Source organism: Salmo salar, chromosome 19 (genome assembly GCF_965601325.2).
Source record: "Salmo salar chromosome 19, fSalSal1, whole genome shotgun sequence".
Taxonomy (NCBI): domain Eukaryota; kingdom Metazoa; phylum Chordata; class Actinopteri; order Salmoniformes; family Salmonidae; genus Salmo; species Salmo salar.
The window spans coordinates 81724996-81731906 of record NC_138309.1 but is presented as its reverse complement, the minus strand read 5'-3'; the positions used below and the strand labels follow the sequence as shown (position 1 = coordinate 81731906).

The 6911-nt window shown below is 39.4% G+C and overlaps 1 long non-coding RNA gene across 3 annotated transcripts in view; it reads left to right on the top strand.

Moving 5' to 3' along the window:
* LOC123729038 (uncharacterized) overlaps positions 1–6911 on the top strand; it is a 41675-nt gene that overhangs the window by 30364 nt on the left and 4400 nt on the right. For all 3 annotated transcript variants that reach the window (XR_014381708.1, XR_014381706.1, XR_014381707.1), the window contains exon 3: positions 1700–1875. This is a non-coding gene — a long non-coding RNA (uncharacterized LOC123729038). The remainder of the gene's footprint in view (positions 1–1699; positions 1876–6911) is intronic.

Sequence of the window (6911 nt, the reverse complement as noted above, 5' to 3'; positions counted from 1 at the left end):
GCTGTAACTCCTTTTTTGGATTGTCACTTTACGAGATGGCTACATGACGACGTTAGGACATTTCAGAGACTATTTTAGCACCCTCCTTTATAGAGCAGTTTCAGGCACCATGTATGTCCAACACTTATCAATCTGGTAAGTTTGAGCATTGGAAATCCCTTGCATTTAGTGTTTTGGTGCAATATGTCAGCAATGACAGTAAGGGGGAGAAGTCTTTATGAAGATTCATTTTTTGAGTTTTGCATTTTATGTTCTAGTAAATGTTTGGCAACAAACTTGGATCTTTCTTATGAACACTTTTGTTGTTTGCGTGTTGTGATCGCTTAAGGTCATTGAGATGACATGATAGTCTTCTTGCATGGTGTGAAATCATTGCAAGACAACTGCAGCTGTCCTCATTTGTTCACAAAGGCAAGGTCACTGTCCTATGCATTGTCGCCGAGATTCCCATCTACTGTAAGCATAACCCTAGGCCCCATCTTGTTGACGTGGCATTGTCTACTTTTTATCCTTGAGGACAAATATAAACCTGTGAAATTCTTATTGGATTCCTTCTACTGTGGCCCTCACCATGTGACATTGTAATAGCTGCAACCTTTTCATGTAAATATTTCCAGGACACAAATGGAAGAACACAAGCCACCTTCCTCAAGCAACTCATGTTGGGGGACTCAACATCAAATAAAATGGTATTTATCACATGCTTCGTAAACAACAGGTGTGGACTAACAGTGAAATGCTTACTTACATGAGTTGTTAACAAAACTTCCACCCAGGGCGTCAGACTTCCACCCAGGGCGTCATGCCTAAGTTTGAAAGAAAGATATTTTTTTATTTTACAAATAATTATTTAGTGCTCCTTCAAGAAAAATGTGTCGAACAGGCCAGATTCCCGTAAAACTTTCACTTTCAAAGACAATATGACATTTAAACCTTGGTAAATAGCCTTTTATAGTTTTATCTCCTTATTTATTAGCGTCTTTCGTGTAAAGTATGGATCAACTCAGTCTTAATACAATTCTATTCCACTCTCTCCCTTTAAATTTCCATTAGACTAAGTGGATATCTGATAAGGTGCTGAGACAAGGAGCATGGGGTCTTAGATTTGTAAGTGCCACATTGTTAAAGATCAAGATAGCTGTCAGGGCATCATGTACAATATGGGGAAAGTCAAGCTGTTAAGGTGATGATGTAGGGTGACATAGCTGGAAAGTGTATTACCTCCTTCAAGACCTGTGCATTATAGTATACTGGAGGCCTTTTGACTCTTTCAACTTCACACCTTGCGCCTCACTTCAGCCTTGATGTTCTGCAATAGTTTCCAAAGCTGAACATACCATCTCCTGCCCTTCAATGACTTGCTAAGGGTCCCATTCCCAGCTGTCGTGTGTTTGTGTGGAGGGGAGAAGGGGTGGCTGTGCCCTCCACTGCCGTCTCAGTGTGTGTGGTATGGGGCCTGGCGGCTGGGTAAGTATGTGTGTGTGTGTGTGTGTGTGTGTGTGTGTGTGTGTGTGTGTGTGTGTGTGTGTGTGTGTGTGTGTGTGTGTGTGTGTGGTGTGTGTGTGTGTGTGTGTGTGTGTGTGTGTGTGGTCTTGCTATATGGTGTCAATTCCTGAATGGGTTTTAAGGGGGTTATTTGAGTCTTGCTTGATGTACTTGAACACATGAACTCACCTTAACCTATTCTCCTGTCATCCAGTCTCCATAGAATGACAGACTGCCAGTCCATCTCCACGGCTCCCCCAGGCTGAGACCATCTTTTCCTCACCAAGGCACGTGGGGTCCCTGACAGGGAGTGAGTGAAGGAGGTAGGCTAGTGATGCAGGAGCAGCCTCCAAAAACCTTCCTCTAGCAAGATAATCAGCACTGACCAAGGTAAGTCATAATGACATTATCTGTAACTCGTACATAACTGTCAGTATGCGGTATTCAATGTGTAGGTGCAGGGATATCATCTTTTAAGAAATAAGTGTGGCTATTATTATAAAATTGGAAATTAGTGAGTGTCATGGTCTGTATCCCAAAGACTGAACGAAAAGCCATTATTTTACAGGACCTTACTCCCATTTCGTTTTTGGTATAGATCATTTGTTTTGTGTTCTGATAACCAGTAGTGGCATTAGAAGCCAGTAAACAGGTGGATAATAGTTCAGTTTATTTTCTACCTTCCCCAAGTGGACAACATTGGAAGTACAGGGAGAACATTCTGAGTCTGCAGCCCAGGAGGTCACTTCACAGTCCCTGTACTTTCACCCTTACTGTAGGAAGGGTAACAGATGAAATGTGACCTTCTTTTTGTTCATGTATTAGTAGTTATTTTTTAAAGATTTTTATTAAAGGTAGTATAACACTTTTCATAACTATACTTAACAAGACACAACATGCAACAATGTCAATGGTTTTGTTGAGTTAAAGTTCATATGAGGAAATCAGTCAATTTAAATAAATTCATTAGACCCTAATTTATGGATTTCACATGCCTGGGCAGGGGTACAGCCTGTGAGGGCATATGCCCACCCACTGGGGAGTCAGGCCCAGCCAATCAGAATGAGTTTTCTCCAAACAAAAGGGCTTTATTACAGACAGAAATACTCCTCAGTTTTATCAGCTGTCCGGGTGGCTGGTTTCAGATGATCCCGCAGGTGAAGAAGCCGGATGTGGATGTCCTGGGCTGGTGTGGTTACACGTGGTCTGCGGTTGTGAGGCCAGTTGGACATACTGCCAAATTCTCTAAAATGATTTTGGAGGTGGCTTATGGTAGAGAAATTAACATCAAATGATCTGTCAACAGCTCTGGCGGACATTCCTGCAATCAGCATGCCAATTGTACGCTCCCTCAAAACTTGAGACATCTGTAGCATTGTGTTGTGTGACACAAGTACACATTTTAGGGTTGCCTTGTCCCTAGCACAAGGTGCAACTGTGCATTGATCATGCTGTTTAATCAGTTTGTTGATATGCCACACCTGTCAGGTGGATGGATTTTCTTGACAAAGGAGAAACGCTCTCTAATATGGATGTAAACAAATTTGTGCACAAAATTTCAGAGAAATAAGCTTTTTTGTGCATATGGAACATTTCTGGGATGTTTTATTTCAGCTCTTGAAACATGGGACCAACACTTTACATGTTGTATTTGTATTTTTGTTCAGTATATTTCATGTAAAATAAATTGTATATGAATCATCAAAACATTTACGACCATGAACGTCCTCAAAATATGGTTAAACATACACGCAGAACCTAGGCTATTATAAAATAATCAAAAGGCCAGGAAATTCAAATAAGCGTCACAGCTCAACCTCACCCATGCAATACCAAGGTTTTCCAGCACACAGCTGTGATACTTGCTACATTAAAGTGTAGATTACTAGTACTAAACTTTTAGAGCAGGGGTATTCAAATCCATCCTTCCCTGGAGGTCTGATGGTTTTATGTTGTACCTGATAATTAATTGCACCCACTTGATGTCTCAAGTTAGAGGGAATAAAAATAAAAGCAGAGGATCTGGCTATGAAGTCCAGATTTCAATTAGAAGGTACTAGAGCATACTACATAAAGAAGGAATATTGAATGAATAGACATGCATAATAAGTTTAAAGGTCCAATGCAGATGTTTTTATATCGCAATATCAAGTCATTTCTGGGTAACAGTTAAACACCTTTTGATTGTTTTCCATTCAAATGGTCAAAAATAGACATAAAGCTTCTTAGAAAATAGCAATTTTTCAAGCAAGAATTTTGCTAGGACTGTCAGGGAGTGGTCTGAGTGGGAAGGGGAAAACTGAAAACTAGCTGTTATTGGCAGAGGTTTGGAACTCTCTTTCTTATTGGTCTATCAACTAATTTACTGTTGCCAATGTCAACAGGCAGGCCAAAACGCCATCCCACCAATACACACTGACATTTCAGCTCTCACACTAAAAGGGCATTATAATTGTGACAATTGTACAGTATAATTCCAACCTCATAGTGTGGAAATATATATAAAACACAGGAAATGTCATTTTTGACTGCACTGGGCTTGAAGAGTAAGTATTATTGTTGTGAGTAGTGTAGGCCTATAGGATTTGCATCTTAATTCCTTGAATGTTAATTTATTAAGGTAACTCAATAGGTCTGGTCTTTTGCAATTAAGGATGTGTTTGTAAATTCACTCTGGCAACAACTCAGAGTTTAGAGCACTCTAGTTTGAGAGTGCCAGATTGCATAATATTTTAGGACTTTACGAACAACATGGTGTCTTCGACAGGTGTCAGTAAACGTCAGCTAAAAAAAGTATTAAGTTGTTGCCAGTAAAACAGTTACGATCACTATCCCTCTTGATAACATGAAAACAGTCACCAGCTCGGCGAGTAAAATATTCATAGGGATCCCACTGGGCACACACTGGTTGAATCAACGTTGTTTCAATGTAATTTGTCAACATATTGTGACGTGGAATCAATGTGGAAAATACATTGGATTTGAAAACAGTCATCAACCAGTACTGTTTTCATCTCATTTCAATCAACTTTGTAAGCATTGAAAGTAGGGTACAACTTCAACTTGTTCTCGCTGATGTGCATTACTCCTCATAGGAGACGATGTTCAGGCAGGAATCGTTGGACTGTGGCTTCACACTTTATTTCAATATACCTCTTTGTTTAGGTTGATGGCATGACGTAGAAACAATGACGTTGATTCAAACATACCATTTTAATATCAACATTGAAACAAAGTCAAATAAAATGTCTAATGAAAAATGAAATTCGACATAATTTCAACCACCCAATATATATTGAAAATAGGATTAAAAATATTTTTTATGTTTCTATGTGGAATTTTCAAGGCAATTTCAACGTATTCATAGTTCTGATGATTGTGTTCAAACTAGTCAAGTTATCAATGTATTAAAATTGAAGTTTTACTCTAATTTAAATGTTTACAACACTTGTTGAAATGAGATGAAAACAGTACTTGTTGATGACTTCTTTCAAATCCAATGTATTTTTCACATTGATTCTATGTCACAATATGTTGACATGATATGTTGACAAAATACAAATAATTTGTGTCTGGAAGTAGTTGGCAAGCTAGTCAACATTGGCCAGTTAGCTTGGGTGCTTTACTGGCGTTGTGAGGCCAAAGTGCTCATATCAACCCTACTTGTTGGCTGGAGCATCAAGTGTGCGCTCTGAACACTCTGAGAGAGAAACTCACTGAATTTCCGAAAGGAAATCTGGCAACGCTCTGAATTTACAAACGGCCCAGAGCCTGCACTCTGACACTCCAGAGTGAATTTACGAACTAGTTGGCTAAATGAGTTACTTGCAGAATACAGAATTCACTGTCCCCAACTATACTTTCCTTAGGAGTTATAACATACTGATATAAACTGCTCAGAGCTTGGCCCCTCTTAATAAATTGCTGATCGCAGGTTGTGGACAATTAAGCTATTTAAAGGCAATGTTTTCATGTTCGCATAGATTGTCACGGCTTCCGCCGAAGTTGGTCCCTCTCCTTGTTCGGGCGGCAGTCGACATCACCGACCTTCTAGCCATCGCCAATACACTTTTCATTTTCCATTGGTTTTGTCTTGTCTTCCATCACACCTGGTTCCAATTCCATCAATTACATGTTGTGTATTTAACCCTCTGTCCCCCCCCCCCCCATGTCTTTGTCCGTAATTGTTGTAGTGCTTGTGCACGGTATGCTGGTATTTACCGGGTTTTGTTTGACCCATTTATTTTATTGTTCTGTTGACGGTGGTTTATGGTTATTAAACACAACCGTTGTAAATCAGTTTCCGCTCTCCTGCGCCTGACTTCTCTGCCGCCAGTAGCATCGCATTACATAGATCACATTCATGGTAAACGACTCAATCAGAAATTGCTTTTAGAAACAGTACTGTTGACAACTCACGTAAACACAACTGTACACAGTTGGAAGACAGTAAATTGGGTGAATAAATATTATAGTTTTGTGTTTTTTTTTCAGCTAGAAAGCATTGTTTAACGACTAATTACCAAAAAAACATTCAACAATGATGTTACTCATAGTTATATTTTAGTTAGAGTCTTTCAAAAGTGCGATGAAGAAATGAATAGAGAAGCACCAACAGAAGCAGAATACAGGTATGGTTGTGATTGAGTTATAAGCCTTAATATATAGGAGGTGTCTTTAATAATGGGAGTGTAGCTGTTGCTGTCTCTCAAGTTGCTGGTTTGTGTGGTGTTGGTTTGGTTCACTATATTTAAACCAAATCTAATTTTCATGTAAATGGCATGTTATAGAAGGGTCCAGACATTTTTTAGCGATTTCACTTGGTTTCGAGAAACTTACCACTGTGCTGCCCAGGCTACAGGGAGAAACAGCACAGCTGGTAGCGGAAATCGCTCCATTACAAAATGGAATATAATGTTGCTGAGTGCCTTTCTCTGATTGAGATGGACAGCTTGTGAGGTACATTGATATTTGAGATTAGATAGTGGTCTATAAAAATGTCCACTGAAATTTAGTCACAGATAAATAAAGCAATTTAAGATGATTACTAATAATAATTACTACAATATTACTACAATATTCGTCCTTGAACGGAAGCATCACTAAAAGTGAATGGAGGGAATGTATTGATTATTTCAAGTTTACTATAACCAATGCATGCTTGTCAAGGCCATAGAGAGTAAACATTTCTGAGAAGCATTCACTTGGAGAACCAGCTGGTGCGTGTGATTGAACCGTAGTTGAGGATGGGAATGCGGAAGCTTGAGGGCAGGAGGCTACAACAGCAAGCAAAGAGTTAAGTTTTAGGTCAGGGGTTAATAGCTGCAATACCACCTTTTAGCACCATCTAAAGGAGGGATTGCTCCAAAGTAAGTCGTTGAAGCCTTAGAAAGGGAAAGTGGGATACCTAGTCAGTTGTACAACTG